Below are 13,425 nucleotides of genomic sequence, written 5' to 3'. Positions count from 1 at the left end.
GATTTGCTTTCCTAAAATTCAGGATCCTGACTACGCTCCTTGTCTGTTGTGTACCCCTTAGGACTGTGAACTCCACCAGGGCATGATCACTGCAGCCCAGGCTGTCTCCAATCTTGATATCTCCAATAAGCTCACTTGTCATTGGTGACTATCTCCAGTTAGACCAAGCTGGCAGATACCCGAGGGGATGTGATACTGTCTATTTCCCACCTTAAGAAGTTATCATTGAGGCACTCGAGGAACCTCCTAGATTGTCTGCAGCTCACCGTGTTGCTTTTCCAGCAGATGTCGGGGTGGTTGAAATCCCCCAGCACAATGAGAGCCTTCGAGCGTGGTGCCTCCTGTATGAAGATCTTTTCAGATCCTTTTAAGGTGGTGTTCCCCTTCTTTTTAGCCCTTCCCCAGTGCTAGAAAGCGTAACTTTATATTTACAGCTTATAAATCACCTTAGTGTGGACCCAGATTGTTTTTCAGCCTCTTCTTGTCTTTTAATATTCACTGAAAATCAAGTGAGCCACTTACTGCCTAATTGCTTTAATTTGCATAATGATAAACTGCAGTGATGGCAACTGAGTTTGAAAAGCTCAGAGATCAATTCTTATCGAAGACAGGTCATGCCTTAGCATCGCTTTCCTAAACTATATTTGTTCTCATTGTCTTGGAGCATCTCGAATTCAAGGAGCTTTTCCATAGAATCACAAAAAATGAGGAAATTTGCTTACTCAGCCTGGAACGGTCTTTGTTCAACCAGGCAGGTCTCTGGTGCCAGAGGATTGCTCTTCTGCACGGTGCCTGCTTTGCAACTCGACAGCCCCCACTGCTTCTTCTGAATGCCCCTTGCCCTTCTTCATTTGGGTGGCTGATCCTGCAGCACTCATAGAATCATAGAACCATAGAAACATTGAGGTTGGAAGAGACCCTTGGGATCATCGAGTCCAACCATCTCCCCTACTCTACAAAGTCCTCCCCTACACCATGTCCCTCAGCACTGCATCTAAACGGCCCTTAAACACATCCAGGGATGGTGACTCCACCCCCTCCCTGGGCAGCCTGTTCCAATGCCCGACCACTCTTTCTGTGAAAAATTCCTTCCTAATGTTCAATCTAAACCTCCCCTGTTGGAGCTTGAAGCCGTTCCCTCTCGTTCTGTCACTAATTACCTGTGAGAAGAGACCAGCACCAACCTCTCTACAGTGTCCTTTCAAGTAGTTGTAGAGAGTGATGAGGTCTCCCCTCAGCCTCCTCTTCCTCATACTAAACAGCCCCAGCTCCTTCAGCCATTCTTCATATGATTTGTCTTCCAGGCCCTTCACTAGTTTCGTTGCCCTTCCTGGCTACCGCTGCCTCTTTGGACAGTATTTTGGGATAGAACCGTTCACATTGCACATTTTAGTCTTTGGAAGCGTAATTTTCCCGGCTAGAAAAGAAAATGTTACCCCATGTATTTTCTTACACCGATTCAGATGACCCGCTCCATGAACAGAGTGTAGGGTCACTTTAAAGAGCCGTTGTCCCTTCGACATTGCTGGCAATTAATTTTGCCTTCCTCGGTGGATTGCTTTTTGTAATGGAAACTTTTCAGAAGCGTTTCATTAATGCGGTTCAGTCCCTGGGGCAAAAGCTTGCTGAGACCTCTGCCCTCTGCACGTAGTGGGTTGATCAGACAGGGGTTTGGACACCAGGGTGCACGGTGAGATGCTTCTGTGCACTTTTGCCACAGATGCCACGGACGCTCCTGATGCCACCGAGAAGTGGATGGTGATGCAGGTCTTTCTTTGTCTCAGCCAGGCCCATTTCTGAGTTCAGAAATGTGCAGACAGGATGAAAGAAAATGTGGAGAAAGGCCCGTTTAAAATTAAGGCATGCTTCTCAGCATTTCCCTTTTCCTCCTGAAATCTTAAAAAAAGGCTGCCTATAATCATATGGTGTTTTCTCAAAGCAAATGACTTTCACCAAGAAAATTGGCTTATGCTGTCTTGTAGAGCAGCCAAAGGAGAGGTAATATTTACCAGATTTGACATGAGAGATCAGTAGGAATGTAAACAGAGGAGTCCTTCAAAAGACACCGTAGTCAGAGCAGTCATCCTGCAGCTTAGACAAATTTACAAACATCTGTTCTGGTGCCATTTCTGCTGTACAGACCTGCCACTAACCATGGAGAGAAACGGGTTTTAATTAAATGAGCAGATTGACACGTTAAACTTTGATAAGATCACGCCATCTGGGTGGGTTGTTATTTCCAATCCTCTCCACAGCTCCTCAGATGGAGGGTGCACTTCAGCCATTTCTGGGTTATTCTCAGGAAGATGCACTGGAGTTAACTCAGCCGAAGTATCTGTCACACGATGTATATTGCAGCACCTCATTTCTGAGCTGCATAATTATTCTTTAACAATTTTGGGTTTGCTATTAGGTCGTGATTTACTAAGGTGCTGCTACCTAGCGCTAGCCAGAACTGCCTCTGGAGTGCAAGGTAACAGGAACAGCCACAAAACGGAGATTAGTAAAAAACCCACATGGTTCTGTTTATTTATTCTGTGCTAGCAATGTGTTGCTGGGTTGATACAAAATAGTCAGCTCGAGCAGATTGCTCTTAATTCAAGTGGAAATTAATAAGTAAAACTTTGCAGTGCTTTAAATGCATAATATGCTGAGTGTATTCGGCTTATGCTTTACTATTTGTCATCCCTTCAACTTGTAATAGATTAGAGCAGGGTGTTTAACATGGGGAGATGCACCTATAAATAAAAAAAACTTGTATAGGTTCAGAAGAAATCTTCATGCACTTCAATTGTATAGACAGGTTCAATTCCTGGGAGGGCCAAGAGGGATATCAGTTGATAATTTTAATCCAGAAACCATTTTATTCAAGTTTTTGAGATGTGCTGATCCAACTTTTTCATGCAACAGTCTGTTCCTGCTGAAGTAGGTGGTGTGTTAGTTGAATTTGGCTCCCCCTTCGACAGTGCTGAAGTGGCTGGTGGGCAGATGAAGCCCTTGGGGAGCTGGCACTGATCTGTTTAAGCTCAGGTAACTACTTATCTGTCTGCCAGCGCTCTTGTCTCCAAAAAAGATCATCTTCTGTCTGCTCCAATATTTGAGCTGATGCTCTATGGATAAAATCTAGTAGTCTGGGTAGAGTATAGGAAAACAGCTTCAGACTCTCTCTTCCCTGATAACGGCACTTCGTCAAAACTTTTAAACTTTTTAAACTTTTACTTTAGTTTTTATTTATCACAGAATCACAGAATCTTCTAGGTTGGAAGGGACCTTAAAGATCATCTTGTCCAACCGTCAACCTAACTGACAAAAATAGACACCCACACAACAAACAAGGAGCATCATCACTAAACCAGACCTCCCAGCACTACATCAACCCGTCTTTTGAACACCTCCAGGGATGGGGCCTCAACCACCTCCCTGGGCAGCCCATTCCAATGGCTGAGAACCCTTTCCGTGAAAAATTTTTTCCTAATATCCAGCCTGAACCTCCCCTGGTGCAACTTGAGGCCATTTCCTCTTGTCCTGTCGCCTGTGACTTGAGAAAAGAGACCGGCCCCCACCTCTCTACACCCTCCTTTCAGGGAGTTGGAGAGAGCAAGAAGGTCTCCCCTCAGCCTCCTCTTCTCCAGGCTGAACACCCCCAGCTCCCTCAGCCTCTCCTCATAAGACTTATTCTCCAGACCCCTCACCATCTTTGTCGCCCTTCTCTGGACCCGCTCCAGCCCCTCAATGTCTTTTTTATGGTAGGGGGCCCAAAACTGGACACAGTACTCAAGGTGAGGCCTCACCAGTGCCCAGTACAGGGGGACAATCACCTCTCCAAGACCTAGGAGGTAGGTTGTCTTTGACCAGCTAGGTAGCAAGCTCCTGGCGAGTGCCCATGACTTGCGTTGCTTTTCATCTTAGTTTTTGTGCGATCACTGAAACCTCAGGAACTCGTTGAGCTGTTTGTTTCAGTTTGTTTGAAGGAAGGATGTCAACTAAATCAGGTGTGTTTGTAAATCCTGATGATGCTGGGCTGTAGCTCACCTACTCCATGGAATGACACTGGAGTGTTGTAAGCGCTGTTGCTCTGGCTGTAGTACCATGGCTGTGTACAAATTTTGCATGGATAGAGGCTTTACAAAGAAAGCAATATGTGCATCACATGAGGAAGTCATGTCCTTCCAGATGTAGGTATAAAGCCAAGGAAGGGGGCAGAGAAGGATACACAAAATAAGGGAAATTGATACTTCTAATAGCGAATGCACATCTGCAGTTTGGAACATGCTGAATTTGTAGTATTAATGAGAAATTCATGTGTGCTTTTGAAGTACTCTTACTGCAGTTGAAATTATTTGAAGGATTTTTACAGGACATAACATACCCTGTGCGTTGTGCTGTGTCTGACAGTTGCCCTTGCTGTGCAGCTCCAGCAGTTGGATGTTTTTGTTATTTGTACTTCGTTAAAATAGTACTGGCTGTTTCCAAATTATATTAAATAGTTATGTCTCCTGGTGTGATAGGATAGGGTGTTGGACACAGACGTATGGAATCCCTCAGCCAAGGCTTTGTGGGTGCTTGTATTTGTGGATTTTGTGTATATGTGTGTGTGTCACACGGGGAGAATGATCCTCCTTAACACAGAGTTGGGTTTGATTTTGTGCAGTTCCTCAAAGTACCCAACATGTTTGGAACAGACACAGATGAGGACAGAGCAGCCTTCTGGGTGTTTCAGCTTCATGGCTCTCCATAAGGATTACATGTTTGGGGTGAAAGGGAAAAGAAATTTTTATTTCTTATCTCCTTAGAAAAGTGTGCAACTGAAGGAAGTAAAGGAAATAAAGGAAGAAGTAAAGGAAGAAGTAAAGGAGAAGGCTATCCAAACAGTGTAAGACCAGGCTAAGCTTGGAAATATACGGGGTTGGTTCAGGGGTGGTTACAGTATGAAAAGTCACGTTCTTGTTTCCCAAAGGAGGAGGTGAATCCACATCTTGTGTTCGTGTCCCCAGGGGTCAGGGAAGAACAGTGTGGCAGAGGGCTTTAATGAGCCCTTGGAAGTGAAAAGACCATAAATATAAGCTGTGAATCTATACCCAAGCCTCTGTGTGTGTGTAAAATAGATCCTTCATGGAGTGCTGGCAACAAGCCCAAATGTTTTCCGGGAGGGCTCTGCTCTCAGCACGTTTTGACCCTGCCCTTTGGAAGATACTGGTAACTTCTTTCTTCTCTAGCCTGGACCGACCAAGAAATTAGGGGGTTTTGAGTAGCAGCTTAAAGTTGTGCAGCGAGTGTGATGGCTCAGCCCCAGCCCCCAGCAAAAATGGGCTCCTCTGGTAGGAGGCTCCTTGGAGCGGTAAATTTTGGCATTCCTCAGGGATGCCCATCCCATACTGCTGCAGAGCACACCAAATTTGCTCAATAAGATCAACCCAGATCACGGCTATCCTCTGCGTTCACTGCAGACCAGGGGGCTGTCTGCTGAGGGCACCTCTACCCTGGGCAAAGCAAATATGTCTGTAATTTATTATTTTTAGGCTGGTAGCGAGGGAGCAGCAGCAGTGGAGTGAGTAGTCGCAACGGCTGGGGAATTAATGCATTACATTGCTGTTGCTGGAGTTGCCTCTCTCAGGTTTAGATATTTCACTGTTACCTCATTACATCCATTTTGCTATGTGTGGAAAGGGGTTTAAAGTATTTATCCACTTACTGCCTCCTAGAGAAATCATGTGTTTATGTCTATGTAACTCCTTTCTCAAATATATTTTATTAGCGTTAGCCATAGGAGTAACTGTTCACTTGTCTTAGTCCCCATAAGACAGCAGTTAATAACCAGTAGACCTTTATGATTTTAGGATTTACCTGTGAGGGATACAGAAATTGAGTATTCACTTCTCTTCTTCTATCTCTGCTTATAAACTGCACAAAAGCACTTTTGTGGACAGAAGCGAGATTTCTGCCTTCCGAGTGTGGTTTCCCTTTGCCCTTTCTCAAAGTTAGGGCAATGCAAAGTACAGAAATTTGGCTTCACCTTCCAGCTTGCTGTTGAGTCAATGTTTTTGGAATAATCTACTGATCCTAGCTGTCAAGTTGCAGCTAATGTGTCTGTGTGTGAGATGGGAAATGGTGGTGCACGGTGAATTCTTGCCCTGTTGCTAGCTCTCCTCTCCTGGAAGCTTTGGAATAAATCAAAGCTTGCTTTAATCCATGCCCTAATGGGAAAGGAACAGTCTTTGATCCCCTGACAGAGACCAAGTTCCATAGGATAAGACAGCTCCCTTCTGGGATCAATGCTGTGATTTAGGAAAGCTGCCAGGGTCCAAATGTGTGATTTGTGTATCATTAATATTTTATCAATTAGCTGGGGGTCACATTTTCTGTAGGACCTTTGGAGGTCCCACAGATGATCTAAAAAGATAAAGCACTTTTCAGGAAGCGTCTTCTCACCCTCTCAGCAAAACAGCAGAAATGTTGGTATTGCAAAGTGTGTCTGAGATTTGGCAGGGACACCCAGAAGTTTCAAGAGAGCAGAGACTCAGTATGTCTCTTATTCTGTAAGCCTTTCTGTCCAGAAAAAGAAGAAATCATAGGATGAAGTCAGAGCCCACATGTGCCCTGCCCTTGGCCTCTTTTACTGAGCTGAGTATCAGAGGTGCTGCTGGTCACAGTCACTTTTACAGTGATGCTTCTCCAGCAGCAATCAGAGGGAAACTACTTGGAGCTGCTTGGCATGTGTCAGGAGGTGGCAGGTTTCAGTCTTTTCAGCCCAGGGTTGTGTTTGAACTGATGACCCAGGAGGGAATGGCTTAAGAGAGTTGGGTTCCTCACTGCGGCATGGCGGATGAGCTCTACCACCCTGGTGGGACATGTCACTGAGCTATTGGAAAAACTGCTGGGAAACAAACCCTGAGACTTACAGGATGTACTGCCTGTGTTTCCCAAAGGCAAAGAGTTTTGTTTTCCACGTAATGTGCTTTTCTGGGTCACCTAGAGAGTTGTTTTTCATGGTGAAACCTCAAAACCACGTTCACCTTCAGAACCTCTGCTTATTTTCTGATTAGCTTTCTGGGTTTGGAACCAAGACAGTGCTTTCACCAGCATCTCACCGTGATGCTGAGGGAGACACAAGTGGAACAAGCATATGGCCACTTCTCAGTGTATATATGATGTGATTTTGCTTAAGCACATGAGATAGCAAAGTCCATACTTGGTTATGTCAGACAAGATGTTAACAGCACATGTAAATAAAGTACCAAGTTACTACTACAGAGAATGTTCTGGAGTATCCGTCTTGTCTCATGTGCTCCCTGCTACAACATTTCTCATGTCTCCTATTCCCCTCAGGACTATGCTCGTTGAAAAGTAGCATATTTTGGCAATTCCTTCTTGTGACCTAGCTCCTGGAGAGGGTTTCTCTAAGCTGTAAGGCAGAACAGCAGCCAAAAATGTTGAATGGTTGTGCAGCTGAGAGCCCATCACATGCTACGGCTGACAGAAGCTTCCATGAGAAGGTACTGGCGTGTAATATTCAGAGTTATTTGGGCATCCCCATGGGCTGTGTGAAATATAGCCAACGCAAACCCCACATGCACAAACATGTGGAGAAAGGCACATATCTTACATATCAGCTGAAGTGCATTTGGACTCAGTGAAGTTGCAAGGAAACGGAGGAAAGCACTTGGGAATTGTGCATCTGGCTCTCGTAGGAAATCATTTTGGTGCCTGATTCTCATTTTCTGTGATTCTGATCTTGTCTCCCGCTTGTTATGTCCTTGATATATACCTGTGGAATGCGTGTAGCACAGTTTTATTCAGCAGAGCAATCAAAACAACAGTTTGGCTTCTCACAGGAACATCTGGCGTTTCCTATCATTGTAATGCTGCTTTCAGTAATTTTGAGGGCCGAGGTGACAGCTTTACTTTCAAGAGAGATTATTTTATCGACAATGAGAGACTCACCGATAATGTGGAGGGCAGACCCACATCTGGACATCCCTAAATTTTCTAGGAGCTTTTAACAAAGAACCCAAAGTGTTCTCGCCACACTATATTCCCTTAGCAGTTGGGGATTGGTGGATATTTTAAAGATTCCACTCAGATGCGGAATCTGTGAGCACCTAACACTGCTTACCTGTCTTCCTTCATACCTCATTCTTTACTATATGCGTCATAAACCACAAGAGATACTCTGGGCAGTTAAATTTACGTTAGCATATGGTCCTTACAAATAACATTTCTGGGTGTTGCTGCCTTTTCACGTGGGTGTAGCCCAGCTGGCACCTCTGAAAACACTCCTGCCTTAAACTACTGAAACTGAAAGGAGGACAAGGCTCGAGTCCCACTGAAGCATGCACTATGAAAAAAAAATTTGGTTTCTGTAGTTGCATGAAATATTAAAAATAATCCCAGTATGCTCAGTTACAGTCTCTGCAGGAATAGCATTTCATGGGGATATTGGAAACGTGAAGCAAATACTTCAAGCGGCAGACCCCAGACCCCAGAGGCAGAACAGAAGTTACTAAGCAGTTTGTTTCATCAGGTCAGAACTGTAATCCATTGCTAGCCATGGTGTTAAGGAAGAAAGCAAAATGTCTGGTGAAACAGTCCCCCTCGTCTTGGCCAGCTGGCAGGAGAGGAAAACTTGTGGAGCAATCTGGATGCAGGGAGATGCAGTTGGGATCGTGACGCTGGCAGGCAGCAAAGTTGCAAAGTTTCCCATCTCCCTTGTCCCTCCCCTTGTTCCCTGCCCACCTACACACACAGCTGCTCCCTGCCTGGACATCCCAAAACCTCAGCAATGCCCCACGGCGTGGTGGGGCAGGCACAGAAACACACACTGTTTACAAAAGATCGCTCTAAATATTCCCTGGTGCGAGGTAGAGCAGAAGTGTGAGACAACGAAGGGAACAGAGAAAGATTTCTTACCTTTTCCATGAACCACAAGAAAGGTGGAAGGCTATTACAATGTCATTTTTACTGAGGGAGTTCAGAAGTTGGGAGCCTGATCTTCCATGTAGCGCACCTCGTGAGGCTGTTGACTTGCTCGGTGAGATGTATCATTCACCACTCACACGCAGAAATGGTGTTTTATCTTCTTGAATCGCTGGGCTTGCTCAGGAGCCATAACTCCTGTGCCTAAGAAGAAACTATTTTTAAAAAGTCTACCCTCCAAAAAGGCTCAGGAAGCCTCATTGTAACTCGCTGTTTTGCTTTTATACCGTGTGAAGACTCAAGGTTGTGATTTGGACACTGAATGGGTTTCAAGCATTAGTTGTGGGCTTGTTGGGGGTTTTTGAGTTACCAGACCGGTTCATCAGCATATGGAATTGCGTTCTGTATCATGCTTTATACGTTTCACTAGTGATTAATGTTCCATTTTTTGGTGGTGGTATCTTCCATAACTCATGCGCCCACAGTATCTATCCTATTCCCTGTGTGTAAGGAGTGAATACACACACCCAATTAGAAAACTGTTGGAATAAAAAGCAGCATTGCTGATCTACCCACAGCAAACTGCAGAGTCCACTTTCCTGAGGGTATGAATATGACTTTGCGATGTTAATGACCCTTTTTGTTGCTTTTGATAGTTTTGCAGGGGCACAAATTGAGGCATCAGAGCAATTAGAAGCAATAACTTCTAAATTTGTACTGCAGTAGTTGCCTGTTGAATTTGTACATCACTGGCCTGGTGTTAAATAGGAGGTGAATTAGTCACCAACAACATGGGAAAGGCAGAGGTTCTCAACGCTTTCTTCACCTCTACTGGCAGCACTGTTGGCATTGGGAAAAACAATCCAAGTTGATGCAAACACAGACCCACCGCCAATGAAGGAAGACTTGGTAGGTGATCTGTCCCAGGAGCTCAACCCCGACAAATCGGTGGGCCCTGACAATGTGTTAAGAGGGCTGGCTGATGTTGTTGCAAGGTAGCTCTCTGTAATCTTTGAGAAGTCATGGAGATCAGAGGATGTCCCAGAAGACTGGAAGAAGGCTAATGTCACCCACAGGGCTTAAAGGAAGATCCAGGAAATTACAGGCCCATCAGTCTGTAACCTGCTTGGTTGATGTGGCGAGCAGTGGACATTGTCTACCTGGATTTCTCCAAGGCTTTTGATATGGTTCCCCACAGCCTCCTCCTAGAGACACTGATGTGCTACACTCTAGACAAGTGGACTGTGCGGTGGGTGGGGAACTGGCCCACAGGCTGCACCCAGAGGGTGGTGGTAAATAGCTCTTTTTCAAGCTGGCAACCTGTCACAAGTGGGGTGCCCCAGGGATCGCTACTGGCTCCAGCACTGCTTAGTGTCTTCATATGTGATCTGGATGATGGGATCAAGTGTATCCTGGCAAAGTTTGCCCATGGCACCAGAGTGTGGAAGTGGCCACTTTGGAAGGGAGAGCCACCCTGCAGGAAGACCTGGATAAGCTGGATGAGTGGGCTAACAAGAACCTTATGAAGTTCAACGCAGACAAATGTAGGGTCTTGCACCTGGGAAAACACAATCCAGGAGTGCAGCCCAGGCTGGGGTCTGCCTGGCTGGGGAGCAGCTCTGTGGAAAGAGACCTGGGGGTCCTGCTGGACAAGCAGCTCAACATGAGTGAGCAATGTGCTGCTGGGGCAAAGAGAGCCACCAGGATGCTGGGGTGCATCAACAAGGAGAGAAGAAGCAGAGAGACACAAGTCTTTATCCCACTCTACTCAGTGCTTGTCAGGCCACACCTGGAGTACTGTGTTCAGTTTTGGTCCCCACTATGCAAAAAAGATGTGGACAAGCTGGAAGGGGTCCAGAGAAGGGCCACCGAGGTGATCCAAGGACTGGGAGGCCTGCCATATGAGGAAAGGCTGAGACAACTGCGTTTGTTCACCCTTGAGAAAAGAAGGCTTAGGGGAGACCTTATCACCATGTTCCAGTATTTAAAGGGTGGCTACGAAGAAGATGGAGACTCCCTTTCTACAAGGAGTCACACAGAAAACACGAGGGACAAAGGGTGCAAGTTTTTCCTGGGAAGATTCTGATTGGACACAAGAGGAAAGTTTCTCACAATGAGAACAATCAACCATTGGAATAATCTCCCCAGGGAAGTGGTGGATTCCCCAACGTTGGACACTTTTAAGATTCGGCTGGACAGGGTGCTGGGCCATCTTGTCTAGACCACGTTTTGCCAAGAAAGGTTAGACCAGATGATCCTTGAGGTTCCTTCCAACCTGGTAATTTATGATCACTCCGTAGATGAACACCCTGCAGGAGAAGCAGCTGCAGAAAGCTGGCTGCTCAGGCCTGGGTGACAAGTAATGTTTTTAGGTCTCTCATTGCCCCTCTGACTGAGTAGAGAGTTGTGAATTATTGAGAAAAACAATATTGAGTGGGATAGTTGCTCAACGTGACTGCCAAGAGTCTGTGACCCGGGACTGCATTCGTGTCATTGGCAGCATTCCCCTCCGTCCCCTTCAGGGAGGGAGCTGCTGTGGAGCATCAGAGGGTGACGTATTGGGAGGGGAACATTCCCCTCCTCTGGTGACTTCACTGGGTGCAGCTGGTCCTCAAATGTGTTTTGAAGTAGTTTCTCATTAGGATCAGCTCATGGGAAGTAACAGATGGCGAATTGAGGCTAAATGAGTGAGAACTTTGTGCTCTGTTAATGCTCTTTCTCTCTACAAATAATAGCTGGGGAGAGGAACAGGAATGAAGATGCTGCTATGTTTGTGGCTACCTCTGCTGCTGTGTAGATGTTACATGCTGCCTCGCAGTAAGTTTTGTCAGTAATAGAAAGGTGTAGGAGGAATTTTCCAGCCCTTTCACAAGGGCAAAAATTTGCAGTTCTACTGCAAAACACATAAAATCAAAGGAATGTTCAAAGACTTATGAGGGGAGACAAAAATGTGGGAGACAATTTTACATTAACAGCCAAACAGCCACATAACCACCTTGGTCTATTTGGTCTCACCTTCTTCCTATTAAAAAGTCCATGGAACTTTGGACTTTGGACAATGGCTGTATTTCCATTGTCTCTTCTTCACAGTCCCAGTAACTCTCCAACTTTTTAGTGTTTATTTTAATCCTAAAATCTTCCTTTAAAAATATATATATATCTATATTACAGCATCACAGAACTGTAGGGGTTGGAAGGGACCTCTGGAGATCATCTAGTACACTCCCCCCCGGCCAAAGCAGGGTCACCTAGAGCAGGCTGGACAAGAACACATCCAGGCAAGTTTTGAGTATCTCCAGAGAAGGAGACTCCACCACCTCCCTGGGCAGCCTCTTCCAGGGCTCTGCCACCCTCACAGGAAAGTGTGACTCCTCATGTTTAGATGGAACTTCATATATTCAAGTTTGTGCCCATTTCCCAGATAATCGTGTCTTAGGCTACCTAAATGATGTGGTGTAAAAAATGTTGTTAACTAATGTTTTTTCTCATGTTGAGATGGAACTTCCAGTGTTCCAGCTTGTGTCCATTGCCGCTTGTCCTGTCACCTACTGAGAAGAGCCTGACCCCATCCTTTTGACACCCACCCTTTAGATATTTACAAGCATTGATAAGATCCCGTCAGTCTTAATCTATAGATTTCTTTCTCCATGTGTGTGTGTGCATGTATATATGTATGATACTACTCTAGCCTGGAGAGCTACTTCTGGAAAACTTCTCAGGCAGTGGCAGTTTATTTGTTGAGGTGAAGAAATAATTGTCTTGCAAATTTATCCTGATTTACAAAGCCACTAAGTATAGTCTTATAGGGACTTGGTGTAGCACAGCCTAAAGTTAGATGCCACCTTCTCACTAGTATGTATTATGTGATAGAGTCTGGGTTTCTAGATGTTTTCACGAAGTCATGTCCACCAGCAGTGTTAAGACTTAACTCTCTGTGGTTCAGACATTTCTGTCAGGCATCCTCTGGTGCCCACTTCACAGCTGAAGCAACTACCAGGGGAATTACTATGGCTTTACCAGCCTTTTAAAATGCCACAAGTGGTTGTTGCCATCCCCTGCACCTTTTCATTCCTTGGCTTATCCATCTGTGTGCCACCGTGTGGAGGTGGGTGAGTTTAGTTTGGAGAAGAGGAGGCTGAGGGGAGACCTCCTCTCCAGCTCCCTGACAGGAGGGTGTAGAGAGGTGGGGGTTGGCCTCTTCTCCCAAGGGAATGCTGAGAGGAGCAGAGGAAATGGTCTGAAGTTGGGGCAGAGGAGGTTTAGATGAGATCTGAGGAAGAATGACTTTGCTGAGAGGGTGGTCAGGTGCTGGAAGGGCCTGCCCTTAAATACCACCATCCCTGCAGGTATTTAAGAAACATGAAGACGTGGCACTTTAGGGCATGATCTAGCGCCCAACATTGGTGGGTTGGTTTTTTTTTTTTGTGGGTGGTTATGGTTGGACTCTGATCTCAAAGGTCCCTTCCAACCATGAAGATTCTGTGATTCTGTGAGTCTGGTGTGTGCTGCCTG

General features: G+C 45.6%; 1 protein-coding gene across 1 annotated transcript in view; it reads left to right on the top strand.

Moving 5' to 3' along the window:
* The window catches only part of ARHGAP24 (Rho GTPase activating protein 24), a 241,261-nt gene that overhangs the window by 125,523 nt on the left and 102,313 nt on the right, over positions 1-13,425 (top strand). The window lies entirely within an intron of this gene.

The sequence above is a fragment of the Calidris pugnax genome, unplaced genomic scaffold (assembly GCF_001431845.1).
Source record: "Calidris pugnax isolate Ruff unplaced genomic scaffold, ASM143184v1 scaffold42, whole genome shotgun sequence".
NCBI classification, from domain to species: domain Eukaryota; kingdom Metazoa; phylum Chordata; class Aves; order Charadriiformes; family Scolopacidae; genus Calidris; species Calidris pugnax.
The sequence above is the reverse complement of the archived record's forward strand: the minus strand, read 5'-3'. Positions and strand labels throughout refer to the sequence as shown.